The sequence below is a fragment of the Mesocricetus auratus genome, unplaced genomic scaffold, assembly GCF_017639785.1.
Source record: "Mesocricetus auratus isolate SY011 unplaced genomic scaffold, BCM_Maur_2.0 Super-Scaffold_100011, whole genome shotgun sequence".
Lineage (NCBI taxonomy): Eukaryota > Metazoa > Chordata > Mammalia > Rodentia > Cricetidae > Mesocricetus > Mesocricetus auratus.
The window spans coordinates 79,962,136-79,976,980 of NW_024429195.1; the positions used below are offsets into that span (position 1 = coordinate 79,962,136).

The 14,845-nt window shown below is 41.2% G+C and overlaps 1 pseudogene; it reads left to right on the forward strand.

Moving 5' to 3' along the window:
* Positions 1–5,818: 5,818 nt before the first annotated feature.
* On the forward strand, positions 5,819–7,249 carry LOC101822824 (annotated as a pseudogene).
* Positions 7,250–14,845: the final 7,596 nt, after the last annotated feature.

Consider the following 14,845-nt stretch of genomic DNA (forward strand, 5'->3'; position numbering starts at 1 on the left):
AGAGTCCAAAAGTTTTATGACTTAAGGGTTGATGCTATTCTTCCTGACTTCCCCTTAGAACTTTTCAATGATTGTGTAAAGTGTGCTTCTCGGCTTTCCACCCCTATTTGCTTGAAAGACTATAAGTGGCTGTAGTTAGCTGACCATGAAGCACATCTGCCACCAACCACTGTGTGATATTGAGCCAGAGACATTGCCATCCTGGACTTTGGAGTCAACTCTGTTAAATGGCAGTGACAAGCTTGGAGGAAAGGGCCTGTGAATGTTCTTCTGGTGTTAAGATCTGTAGTCTCACCTTAAGTTTACACTATTTCTCAAAAGTTGTGTGAAAGGAAGAGGATAAGGGAAAATATGTCCTGCAATTAGGGGATGCAGTCCTCTGAGAAGGTACAGGGTTTCATTATTATTATTATTATTATTATTATTATTATTATTATTGTAGCTGAAAGGCATCCAGGTCCTGCTAACAAGCACAGTTGATAGAGGCTACTCAGTTGTTACTAGGCTTCTCTGATAGAGAGAATACCACTGCCACTCCTTTGTGAAAGTGGTCCTTGCCTCACTCAAAATATCAAGAAAAACTCATATATATTGACCCTATTTAAAAGGGGACCCAACTGCCTCTTCTACCCCCAAAACATGTACTTCCTTTTACATTCTAATTAAAAGAAGCATCCGTTTGGATTAAGGCTTTGTCTCAGATGTTCTTAGGAAGATCACACCCCATCATGATGCTAATTTATAGCAGTTAGCATCATCTGCTCTGCTCCATAACAGCTAAGGTAGCTGCCTCAATACTCCATGTGCATCCCATCAGATCCACAACATCTGTGTACCCTGGTCATTTCCAAACTCCACAGGCATACACGTCATTTTCCCTAGGAGCTTTGTCCATGAACGATCTGCTCATGTGCAAGGAAGCCCAGACAGGCCAGAGGACTAACACCCTCAACCAATTGGAAAGTTTTGTGTATAGCAAACCCCAATACCCTTGCTTCTGGGTGAGGCAACACAGTGGAGATGTGTGTTAGTTCATAGGTTTTGTTCAGCGTTTTCAAACACAACTAAATGAGGTGACCCACTGCAGTGACTGACTTGAGTTTCTGGCTCTTAACTAGATGTCCTCTACTTCCCCAGTCCCTTATTCCAAATCAGGCACCTACTGTTGGCTTCCTTCCTGCCTTGGGCTCTTCTCTGAGGTAACTCAGTCAGGTACAGCTAGTTTATTACATGCTTTTCCTCACATCAGTGATTTGCAGTCAGAGAACTGAGGCAGGGGGAGGAATTACAGGTAAGAAGAATGTTATGGAGTGAAAGCCGAACTCAGCCTTTGTCCCGGGCTACAGCAAGCAGCACAAAGGCTCTGAGGAAATAAGGAAAATCTACAAGAATAGTGAGCAAAATGAAAAAAAAATGAGCCAAGCCTTCAGCGTCCTCACATCAAGTAGAGGCTTCCAAGTAGCAGGGACTCAGGAGTATAGAAAGGTGTGCAGATCTGCCCTGAAGTCAGACTATTCATTCTTCATGTGTTGATTCAATCCTGTAGTCTGTTCACTCAGCAATTGAAATCACTTCTTTCTTGCTGGAGCTAAACCAGTAATTTGAGAGGAGCTGTGGAGGAAAGGTAAAAGGGGTGGGGGGATGGGATCTGGAACTATGACAATTCCAGTCAAAAGGCCCAGAATGATTGTCCCTACTGGTACTAAGTCCACCTCCTGACTGAGGCTTGCTCGCCTGGGGGCTTCGTAAGGAGATCTTTGCTTGGCTCTGGAAGAGGTCGGCTGTACACTGTATTTTGCTCATTCCAAGCAAACAAGCAATAATGTAATGGCAGGAAGCCTCGTAAAATGGTTATTTCTATTCCCGGACTGCTCCGGGGTTCCATCTAATTTATAAACATTGTTTTATGAAAAATTGAGATCATTCTTGGAAGTGCCCACAGAGAGTGACCTTTGCTTGTTTTGGTGCAATGTTTGTGTGTGAGTGTGTACGCTGCTGTTGTTGCTAAGGAGGCAGTGGCCAGCTCCGGGTAATGGCTGCCTTTCCAGTCTTCACATTTCCTTCCTCAGGGAGGGCAAACCTGAAAGCCCTCACCCCCAACCCAGTGCTCCCCACAAAGACAGGAGTGGAATCAGGTTACGAAGGCAGCAGCTGAATGTCTGAGGCAGGCTGGCCTTACCCACAATACATTTAGGACCAGTTCAGGGCTTCCCAGTGCTTCTAAACGTAGAAATTTTTCAGTTCTTTACCATTTTCTTCTTGTGAGAACTGGGCCACTGGTATCAGGCTGTCTGGTAGGATTTGCATTAAATTCTAGAATTCGGAGCCTTAGTAAGTGGACAGGGGTGGAGGAGAGAGCCTGAGATTGGAGAAAGCAGAGATCAGGTTTAAATCAATTGTGGGAGTGCCTGACCCCTCCTAAAAATGAGTAACAATTGGAACAATATGACATAGAGATAAAATTCATGAGCTGGGCTCACCTTTCGGCTGGCCTCTTTGCTTGCTGGGTGGCCCTGGACCCATAACTAAACCTCTATGTACCCCAGTTTTCTCAAATGTCAGGAAAACACCTGTATCCACTAATTCTGCAAACTTTCATAATGTGTGTGGCACACAGCAGCCAGCTTTGGTGGACACTTGGTTCGGCTGCTTCCTTTACATGGAATGTTCTTCTGTCAAATCTCTGTCTAGATCCCTCCCTTCCTTTCATGTGACTTTCTATTCAAACATCACCTCAGTGTCCGTCCCCGACCCCCCCCCACGGCTCACACTTGTTATGAAGAGCATCCTTTGTTTTTCCCATCCTTTTGGACTGTCCTTCTACCTGACAATGCATCTTTTCATGTAATTACTGCAGTTTTCCGTCCTACCTGCCCTAACTAGAATTACTATGAGAAAAATACTTTTCTGTGTTTATGCTGTTAAAGTTTTTTTATATGTATGTATGTGTGTCTGCCTGGGTTTATGTGTGTCGCATGCATCAGGAGCCTGCACATCAGATCTGCTGGAACTAGACTTGCATGCAGTTGTGACCCACTATGTGGGTGCTAGGGACCAAACCTAGGTCCTCTGTAAATTCAATGGGTGCTCATAAATGCTGAGCCGTTTCTCCATCCCCGAAGACTGGTGTTTATCACTATACCAAAGGTCCATAGTGATGCCAAACACTGCTTAGAGACTAAATATGTATTCAATAAAATGATGTATGTAGATTCCCCCAAGTATGCTTTCTGAATTAATTTCATAATTAAGAAAATCAAATTCAGTCTAAATGTTTAGAGAAAAATGCCACAGTAGAATTTGACAGACTTGGTTAAACTCATGATGAGAAAAAAGTATACTTTCTCCTGACAGTCACAGTTGTCTCTGCTGAGTGGTCCCCTTCCTACCAGACCTCCTACTTCCTGGGCCACATTCTGTCTGTTCCCTCCACCTCTTCATCTCACGATGTAACCCTACTTTAGAAGTGACTCTTCGGACTCTGGGATGAGTTTTGCTTCTTTTTATGGGACTGAAGCATCTCCGAGGGGAGGCACCCTGCTACCACTCCTCTATTAGCCCTTGGAGGAGGCCACAATGGGCTTCAAGGCTCCCCAGGGGGTAGCTGGAGCCAACACATCCATGTGATCACCTCACAGAGCCAGATCATATGAAAATGAACTTGGAAAGCAAATTTCAAAAAAGATTGATGTCATTGGTCCCAGGGGTCCTTGGGTAGGGCCATGTGGAAAAGGAAGTCTCTTCATTGATCTGGCATGGCCCAGAACCAAATAAATAAAAAGAGGGCTGATAGGTAGACAGAAGCACAGTACCATTAAATACCAATATAGATGGAACTCACAGACTCTTCAAGGCTGTAGACTTCCCAACCATGCTAAAATAGGAGTTAAAACCAAATAAGTGGGAAGCCAGAAGCTTGTCCAATGTCATCCAGTCTGTAGTTCAAAGAGCTGAGATTAATGCCTGTTCTTGGTTAGATTATAAACTCATGTCAGTCAATGAGTAAATTTAAGTTGCTCTCTGTGGATTCTTCAACATCCAGAAGAGTTCTGGACATTGACATATTTAGGATATTCTATAAATCCATATATGCATAGCTCTGAGAATTGTAGTCAGAAAAAATCTAAGAGGTCAAAGAATCAGAAAGACTGAGAGCTTGGGAGAGCACAGTAGTTATCCTGAGTTCTCACCAAGTGAGCTTTTCTATCCCTAACCTTAGTTCCCCCAACCTTCATAGCTGTCTCCTGCCATCCATCAACAGGCCTCAGGCTCTTCTTCCAATACAATTCTGGCATTGTGAGCCTATTGCACTGTTCAGTAATGAATGTTGTTTCTCCATTTGGGGCCTATTGATTTGAAAAAGAAACCATTATTGGTTTTATCATATTCACAGTGAGTCAACAGGTTCACTGGATCCGATTCCCCAGCTGACTAGAGACAAGCGGGCTAGGTGAATGGACTAGAGCAGAATAGGTAAACAGCTAACCAAGACACTACAAAGAAGTAAAACAATAGGCAACATTGTGTAGGGCAGAATGCAAATTCCTGAGTACAGTTGTGGTATCGACTATGAGTCTGCACTTTAACTACTCTCCTGATGAGTCAGATTCAGATGGCTCAAAGCCTTCCCACACATTGGGTACATAGTCTCAGGCAGGAGCCAAGAGAGGACAATTATCAGGGATGGGATTCTGTGCGGCTGTGGGAATTCATACAACTACTTGACTTTCTTACATATGACTTTTTGTCTAGACAATGAACACATTGTTCAGGGTTCAAGTGGCAACTCAATGACTCAAAATGCCTTCAAGAAATGTGCGGTGTTGTCATTTTCTGTGTGACACCTGGCATTCTTTGTTCAGTAAGCCCATCAAATCTGTTGAGCGTGTTAGTGTTAAGTTCAGTCACCTTTCCCATTTCAAATTAAATGTAACTTAACCACAAACTGGTTGAATTGCAGTTGATTATTTGATGTGCTGTTTTACAGGCCTGTAATTAAGTATTAATAAGCATGCTAAGGTTATAGTAGGGGTTGTTTTAGCAAACATTTCTATAGGATATAAAACATCTTAGGCTTTACATTCCATGTCTCTAATTTTAACAAAAAATAAAATTTTTCTCTTTTTCAATCATGAAAGCATGTTAGCAAATGCCTGAAACTAGCCAGGGGTGATCTTAATAAAAATATAAGTAGCGTGGCCTCTAGGGGGTTATACATAATCTACTCCATCATGTTTACATTACCTACCTGTCTCTGGGATTGTTAGTCATTATATATCATGAAAAATATCTAGATACCTCCTAGCTTCCACTTGTACTGTTTTATAAACAGAAACTCCCTTGCCTACAAACCATAGTTCAACATATCCATTTGACTGATGAATCTAAACTATACAGTTAGCTTTATTTGAACAATTAAGAGTACCCACTTCATGGTCCAGCAAAGATGGCTCAGTGAGTTATGGTACCTGGCAGTAAGCCTGAAGACCTAAATTCTAGTCCCCATGATGGACTAGAAGAATCAAATCTCCTGAGTTGTTCTCTGCTGCAGAAGTGCAGTGGCATGCATGTGTGGCACGTGCGCGCACACAGTGAATAAACAGATATTTTTAAAAGGCGATCCAGTGTGATAGGGGAAAGTTTTGGTTAGAAACAATATTTAATTTCACCCATGTAATGATACCAAAGGGATTGACACACAGGACAATGAGTTTCTGAAGCTTAGTAGTAGATTATCAACAAAAATTGCTTGAAGAATACATGTATAATGATTTAGGAACATTAAAACAGAGACTGATGGGGCCAGGCAGTAACCAAGATGGCGCAGACTCATGGCACCAAGAGGAAAGTCTGTTATTACTCCGATGGTGATGTTGGAAATTACTATTATGGACAAGGCTACCCAATGAAGCCTCACCGAATCCGTATGACTCACAATTTGCTGCTCAACTATGGTCTCTACTGAAAAATGGAAATCCATCGTCCTTACAAAGCCAATGCTAAGGAGATGACCAAGTACCACAGTGATGACTACATTAAATTCTTGCATTCCATTGGCCCAGATAACATGTCTGAGTACAGCAAGCAGATGCAAAGATTCAGCATTGGTGAGGACTGTCCAGTATCTGATGGCTTGTTTGAGTTCTGTCAGCTGTCTACTGGTGGCTCTGTGGCAAGTGCTGTGAAACTTCAGCAGACGGACATCGCTGTGAACTGGGCTGGGGTCTGCACCATGCAAAGAAATCCAAAGCATCCGGTTTCTGTTACGTCAGTGATATCGTCTTGGCCATCCTGGAACTGCTAAAGTATCACCAGAGGGTGCTGTACGTTGGCATTGATATTCACCATGGCGATGGTGTGGAAGAGGTCTTCTATACCACAGACTGGTCATGACTGTGTCCTTTCATAAATATGGAAAATACTTACCAGGAACTGGGTACCTACAGGATATTGGGGCTGGCAAAGGCAAGTACTATACTGTTAACTACCCTCTCTGAGATGGGATTGATGAGGAGTCCTGTGGAGCCATTTTCAAGCCAGTCATATCCAAAGTAATGGAGATGTTCCAGCCTAGTGCAGTAGTCTTACAGTATGGCTCAGATTCCTTGTCTGGAGACCAGTTAGGTTGCTTCAATCTGACCATCAAAGGGCATGCCAAGTGTGTGGAGTTTGTCAACAGTTTCAACTTGCCTATGCTAATGTTGGGAGGAGGTGGATATACAATCCATAATGTTGCTTGGTGCTGGACTTATGAAACAGCTGTGGCCCCAGACACGGAGATCTCTAACAAGCTACTGTACAATAACTACTTTGAATACTTTGGACCAGACTTCAAGCTTCACATCAGCCCTTCCAATATGACCAACCAGAAAACTAACGAATACCTGGAGAAAATCAAGCAGAGGCTCTTTGGGAATGTGAGAATGCTGCCCCATGTGCCTGGCCTCCAAACGCAGGCAATGAGGATGCCATCCTAGAGGAGAGTGGTGATGAGGACGAAGAAGACCCTGACAAACGCATCTCCATCTGCTCCTCTGACAAGCGAATTGCCTGTGAGGAAGCATTCTCTGACTCGGATGAGGAGGGAGAAGGTGGTCGTAAGAACTCTTCTAATTTCAAAAAAGGCAAAAGAGCCAAAACAGAGAATGAAAAAGAAAAAGACCCAGAAGAGAAAAAAGAAGTCACCGAAGAGAAGACCGAGGAGAAGCCAGAAGCCAAAGGGGTCAAAGAAGACATCAAGCTAGCTTGAGCAAGATCTACAGTTCTGACCTCTCCCCAAGTTCCCCACTTCTTCCCAATCTCAGATTTTATATTTTCTATTCCTCTGTGTATTTATATAAAATGCATTAAATATAATGTCCCCAGGGACTAGGCAGGAACCAGGGACCAGAGCCCAGTGTAGTGGTGCTGGGGGAGCTCTTCCCAAAGCCACCTTGTCCATCCTGCTCAGGTCTTAGTTTTGAGCCATGTAGGGTGAAAAGGAAACAACCAGAAGACAAAATCCTGAACTGCCAAGTGCCTGCTTTAGGAGCTCTGTTAAGATGCCCTTATTAAGCTTTCTAGAAGGGGTAACAGAGTCTTCTGAGACCTCCTATTTTCAGACTTAGTTAATATCAGCCATTTTTAGATTGACTCTGCTTATACCTTCCCACTGGACTCAGGCAAGCAGAAAAACTACCATAGCCCTGTCTTCCTAGCTCTGCAGGTGGAGATGTTAGCCTAGCTTCCTTTTTGAGATATTCCATTTTGTGAGACTCTTTATAATAAACAACACATTTCTTAAAAAAAGAAGCATTAAATCAAATTCTATGTTAGTAAATGAGTCAGTGAATAGAGTATGTTCAGAATAAAAAAATATTATGGGTCTTATAATATACTTTTGATATGGGCTATTATTTAGAAAGCATAGAATAACATAAAACACAAAATAGTTTGTAAATAGAGCCTTACTTTCTGATTTAGTTACCTCCCACACAGGCACTAGGCTTAGGTAAATGTGTATGCAATTCTGTGTCTCCTGGGTTATCTGTGACACGTCCTCACAGGGCTTGCTTCACTGTTGAGACTTTGCCATGCCAAGACACTTTGCCCAGCTACCTCATATCGTCATGTATCGCCAGGATCATGCCTGAATTCCAGTTGTTTTGCAAGTGACTGCCAAATGACAATATAGGAAATGACTGGATTTTAATGCTACTAGGAAATCTAAAAGGGGCACCACAGGAGAGAAAAACATAGGAATCTGAACAGAGCAGATTTGACATTTGTTCTTGTCTACCTAGAATCCTGACAGAAGATAAGGAGCAACATGCAGATGATGAAAGTACATTTTTACGTGGGTTGTGATGTGCTGGACATGTGCTTCAGCGCTCATGGTTTGAGCACAACCTGAATCGCACTACACCAATTAATGGGCTGACATAAATCCCTCCCAGAAGAGATGGCTCTTCCACAGGGCTATACAGCAGCCTGTAGCTGAGTTCTCACTTAGGTTCATCCTTGCCTACCAACCAGGATGAAAGCAAGTATGTAAGCATGCTTACTATGTCCTGGGAAAAACAATGATGCATCTATTGAGATGATAACTTTTTCTCATACCCAAATTATTTTTTTCTTGTTTTTTTAAGGCAAAGTTTATCTGTGTAGCTTTGGAGGCTGTCTTAGAACTCACTCTGTAGACCAGGCTGGCCTCAAACTCACAGAGATGCCCCTGCCTCTGCCTCCTGACAGCTCAGATTAAAGGCATATGCCACCACTGCCCGGCTCCCAAATTTTTCTTTTGGAATAAGAGCAACTTAATTTAAAACAATCTAGCTCTCCTAACCATAGAATTTCTAAAACATAATTTCTAAAATTCTTTAAGGAAAATAAAGGTGAGAATTATATTTCTATTAAGTAGGAATATTTGTCTCTTTGCTTAAATTATAAATTTGCACCCAATAGCACTGGATATATAATTAATTATATCCAACAGTTAAATATGTTAATGTATTTCACCACAGTGAAGTTGAATATAAAAGAATTTTTTCCAAATCTGTCTAAAAGATAGTGTTCTATACAGAATGCTTATGGGTAATAAAATTTTAAACTGCTTCAAAACATTGTCTTGGTAAGGCAGTTTATAGTACATGCATTTGGTGTCTGACATGCAGTTATCAAACAGAATCAGGAAAATATGGTCTGTATGGAGTTACATCTTCAATTTATTCAGCAATATTTGAAACAGAAGCTAGCAAATTGAAAATTTTAAAATAGCTTATGTAAAAAATTGAAACCCCAGGTCCAAATAGAAATGGATGTGTTTTCCATTTCATTTTCAGCCCCATCCCCCCTTACTTCCCTCTCCTTTAATTATGTCTTCTATTTGGTTTATGTCTTATTCTCTCTGCTAGGCCTTGTCTTTTAGAAGACAGTTTTCCAAGAATTATATACAAACCATTTTACACATAATGCAAGCAGATTATATATATATATATAAAATTTATATGTTAAAATTTTTATTTCAAAATGGTGTTTAGCTATCAAACTTTTGTGCAAACTGAATTTAAGAAAAGGTACGAAACCCTTAAAGCGGATCCCAAGTATATAATTGTAATATGATCATTATGGGAAAAGAATATCCAGAAGTATTTTTTATTTAAATTAGAAACAATCTTTCTTCACATGTCCCTCTCCCTCCCCTCCTCCCCTGCCTCCATCAATCCTCCCAACCCCTATGGTGAGGCCATCCATGGGGTATCTCCAAAGTTTGTCATATCATTCAGGGCAGGGCCTAAGGCATCCCCCAAGTGTTCATGCTGAGAGAGCATCCCTCAATGTGGAATGGGCTCCCAAAGTACATTTGTGTGTCAGGGATAAATACTCACCTACTACCCAAGGCCCCATAAATTGCCTAAGCCTCCTCACTGACAACAAAATTTAGGGGGTCTGGATCAGCCCCATGCTGGCCTCTCAGTCATCAGTCTGGGGTCCAAGAGTTCCCACTTGTTCAGGTCAGCTGTCTCTGTGGGTTTCACCAGCCAGGTCTTGACCTCTTTTCTCATGACTCTTCCCTTTCTGCAACTGGGTTCCAGGAGTTCAGTTCAGTGTTTAGCTATGGGTGTCTGCCTCTGATTCCATCAATCACTGGATGAAGGCTCTAGGATGGCATATAAGGTAGTTGTCAAACTCATTATCAGGGAAGGACATTTAAGGTAGCCTCTCCACTATTACATAGTTTGACAGTTGGTGTCATCCTTGTAGATCACTGGAAATCTCACTACTTACAGATCTCTCCTCAAACCTATAATGACTCCCTCTATTATGGTATCTGTCATCCTGCTCTCCTCTATTCTTCCCGGACTCAACCTTCCTGCTCCCCCATGTCCTCCCCTCCCCTCCTTTTCTGCCCTTCTAATTTTCCCAGTTCCCTCTCCCCTCCCTCCATGCTCACAATCCACTCAGGAGATCCTGTCCCATCCTTCTCTGGGATAGCGTGCATATCTCCCTTAGGGTCCTCCCTATTTCCCAGACTCTCTGGCAGTGGGATTGTAGGCTGACACTCCCCTGATCCATGTCTAAAATCCATATATGAGTGAGTACATACCATGTTTATATTTTTGTGACTGGGTTACCACACTCAGGATGGTTCCTTCTAGTGCCATCCATTTGCCTGTAAATTGTAAGATTCCATTTTTTTTCCCGCTGAGTAGTACTCCATAGTGTAAATTTACCACATTTTCTCTATCCACTTTTCAGGTGAGGAGCATCTATGTTGCTTCCAGGTTCTGGCTATTACAAGTAATGCTGCTATGAACATAGTGGAGCAGATATCCTTGTTGTATGAATTTGCATCTTTTGGATATACATTTAAGAGTGGAATTGCTAGGTCTTATGGTAGAGAGATTCCCATTTTCCTGAGGAATCTCCATACTGGTTTCCACAGTGGCTGTACAAGTTGTCATTCCCACCAGCAGTGGAGGAGTGTTCCCCTTTCTCCACATCCTTTCCAACATAAACTGTCATTGGTATTTTTGATTTTAGCCATTCTGACAAGAGTAAGATGGTATCTCAGAGTTGTTCTGATTTGCATTTCCCTAATGGCTAAGGATGTTGAGCATTTTCTTGAATTTCTCTCAGCCATTTTAGACTGCTTTATTGAGAATTCTCTATTTAGTTATGTAACTCACTTTTTAATTGGATCCTTTGGTGTATTGGAGATGTGCTTCTTAAGTTCTTTGTAAATTTTGAATATCCACCCTCTGTCAGATGTAAGGTTAGTGAATATCTTTTTTCCATTCTGTGTGTTGCCTTTTTGTTTTGTTGACTCTTTCCTTTGCCTTAAAGAAGCTTCTCAGTTTCAGGAGGTCCCATTTTTTTAATTATCATTCTCAGTGTCTGTACTACTGGTGTTATGTTCAGGAAGCTGTCTCCTGTACCAATTAGCTCAAGGGTACTTTCTACTTTCTCTTCTAAGAGGTTTAGTGTGGCTGGATTTATGTTGAGGTCTTTGATCCATTTGGACTTAAGTTTTGTGCATGGCGATAAACATGGATCGATCTGCATTCTTTTACATGCCAGCCTCTAGTTATGCCAGCACCATTTGTTGAAGATGCTTTCTTTTTTCCATTGCATAGTTTTAACTTCTTTCTCAAAAATCAGTTGTTCATACATGTGTGCATTAATAGCAGGGTGTTCAATTCGATTCCATTGGTCTACCTGTCCATTTTTGCACCAATACCAAGCTGTTTTCAGGACTATGCCCTATAATAGAGCTTGAAGTCAGGGATGGTGATGCCTCCAGATGTTACTTTGTTGAACAGGGTTGTTTTGGCTATCTTAGGTCTTTTTTTCCCACACAAAGTTGAGACCTGTTGTTTCAAGGTCTGTGAAGAATTGTGCTGGGGTTTTTTTTTTATGGGGATTGCATTGAATCTGTAGATTGCTTTTGGCAAGATTGCCATTTTTACTATGTTGATTCTACCTACCCAAGAGCATGGGAAATCTTTCCATTTTCTGGTATCTTCTTTAATTTCTTTCTTTAAAGACCCAAAGCTCTTGCTATACAGGCCTTTCATTTGTTTGGCTAGCATTACCCCCCAAGATATTTTCTTCTGTTTTATGTAAATTAGAAACAAACTTGCTTCACATGTCAATCCCAGCTTCCTCTCCCTCCCCTCCTCTGCCGCCCCCCCCCCCGCCACCAGGCCACCCAGCCCCTCACCCAATCCCTACTCCATTCCCCAGGGAGGGTGAGGCCCTCCATGGAGGGATCTCCAAAGTCTCTCATTTCATTTAGGGCAGGGCCTAGGCTCTCCTCCAAGAGTTCAAACTGAGAGACCATCCCTCATTGTGGGATGGGTACCCAAAGTCTATTTATATGCCAGGGATAAATACTGATCTATTATCCAAGGCCCCATGGATTGCCTAGGCCTCCTCACTGACACCCACATTCAGGGGGTCTGCATCAGTCCCATGCTGGCCTCCTAGCCATCAGGCTGGGGTCCAAGAGCTCCTCATTGTTCAGGTCAGCTGTTTCTGTGGGTTAAACCACTCAGACTTGACTCCTTTGCTCATCAGTCCTCCCTCTCTGTCACTGGAATCCAGGAGTTCGGTTCAGTGCTTAGCTGTACCTCAATATATTTTATGTTGTTTATGGCTATTATAAAGAGTGCTGTTTCTCTGATTTCTTTCTCAGCCCTTTTATCATCTATGTATAGTAGGGCTACTGATATTTTGGAGTTGATCTTGTATCCTGCCAGTTTGCTGAAGGTGTTTATCAGCTGTAGGAGTTCCCACATAGAGTTTTTTTGGGTCACTTATGTAAACGATCATATCATCTGCAAATAGTGAAGGTTTGACTTCTACTTCTAATTTGTATCCAATTGATCTTCTTTTGTTGCCTTATTGCTCTAGCTAGAACTTCAAGTACAGTATTGAAGAGGTATGGAAAGAGTAGACAGCCTTGTCTTGTTCCTGATTTTAGAGGAATTGCATTAAGTTTCTCTCCATTTAGTTTGATGTTGGCTGTTGATTTGATGTATATAGCTTTTATGATGTTTAGGTATGTTCCTGTTCTCTCTGATCTTTCCAAGACCTTTAACATGAAGGGGTGTTGATTTTGTCAAAGGCTTTTTCAGCATCTTGTGAGATGATCATGCGATTTTTGATTCTCAGATTGTTTATGTGGTGGATTACATTGATGGATTTTTGTATGTTGAACTATCCCTGCATCCGTGGAATGAAACCTACTTGATCATGTTAGATGATTTTTCTGATGTGTTCTTGGATTCGATTTGGCAGTATTTTATTGAATATTTTTGCACCAATGTTCATGAGGGATATTGGTCTGAAGATTCTGTCTTATTTATGTCTTTGTGTGTCTTGGGTACCAAGGGTATTGAAGCCTCTTAAAAAGAGTTTGGCAATGACGTTTCTGCTTTTATTGCATGGAATATTTTGAGGGGAATTGGTATTAGCTTCTCTTTGAATTTCTGTTAGAATTCTGCACTGAGGGCATCTGGCCCTGGGCTTTTTTTGATTGGGAGACTTTTGATGACTGCTTCTATTTCATTAGGGCTTATAGGTCTTATTTAAATTGCTTATCTGTTCTTGATTTAATTTTGGTCAGTGATATCTATCCAGAAAATTGCCCATTTCCTTTAAATTTTCAAATTTTGTGGAGTGCAGGTTTTCAAAGTACGTATTGATGATTTTCTGGATTTCCTCAGTGTCCATTTTTATGTCCCCATTTTCATTCCTTGTTTTGTTAATTTGCATGTTCATACTCTGGCTTTTGGTGAGTTTGGATAAAGGTTTGTCTATCTTGTTAATTTTCTGGAAGAAGCTAGTCTTCATTACATTGATTCTTTGTATTGTTTTCCTAGTTTCTACTTTGTTGATTTCAGCCCTCAATTTAATTATTTCCTGGCATCTACTCCTCTGGGGTGAGTTTGCTTCTTTTTGTTCTAGAGCTTTCAATTGTGCTGTTAATTCTCTAGTGTGACTATTCTCCAGTTTCTTCATGTGGGCACTTAGTACTATGAACTTTCCTCTTAGTATTGCTTTCAAAGTGTCCCATAAGTTTGGGTATGTTGCGTCTTCATTCTCATTGAATTATAGGAAGTCTTTAATTTCTTTTTTATTTCTTCTTTGACCTAGGAATGGTGCAATTGTGCATTATTCAATTTCCATGAGTTTGTAGGATTTCTGTAATTTGTGTTATTGTTGAATTCTAACTTTAAAGCGTGGTGGTCTGATAAGATACATGTAGTTATTCCAATTTTTTGTACTTGTTGATGTTTGCTATGTTGTTGATTTTTGAGATGATTACATGTGGCCCTGAGAAGAGATATATTCTTTTGTGTTTGGATGGAATGATCTATAGATGTCTGTTAAACCCAGTTGGGTCATAACTTCTATTAGTCCCTGTGTTTCTTTGTTAAATTTCTGTCTGGTGGCCCTGTCTAGTGGTGAGTGTGGGGTGTTGAAGTCTCCCACTCTAAGTGTGTGAGGTTTTATGTGTGATTTGAGTTTTTGTAATGTTTCTATTATGAATGTGGATGCGTTTGTATTTGGGGCATAGATGTTCAAAACTGAGAATTCTCTTTGTGGATTTCTCCTGTGGTGAGTATGAAATGACCTCCTTCATCTCTTTTGATTGATTTTAGTTTAAAGTCTAATTTGTTAGATATTAGGATTGCTACCCCTGCTTGTTTCTTAGGTCCATTTGGTTGGAAGATCGTTTCCCAAACCTTAACTCTGAGGTAAAGTCTGTCTTTGAAGCTTAGGTGTGTTTCTTGTATGCAGCAGAAAAATGGATTCTGTCTTCAAATCCATTTTGTTAGCCTGTGTCTTTTTATGGACC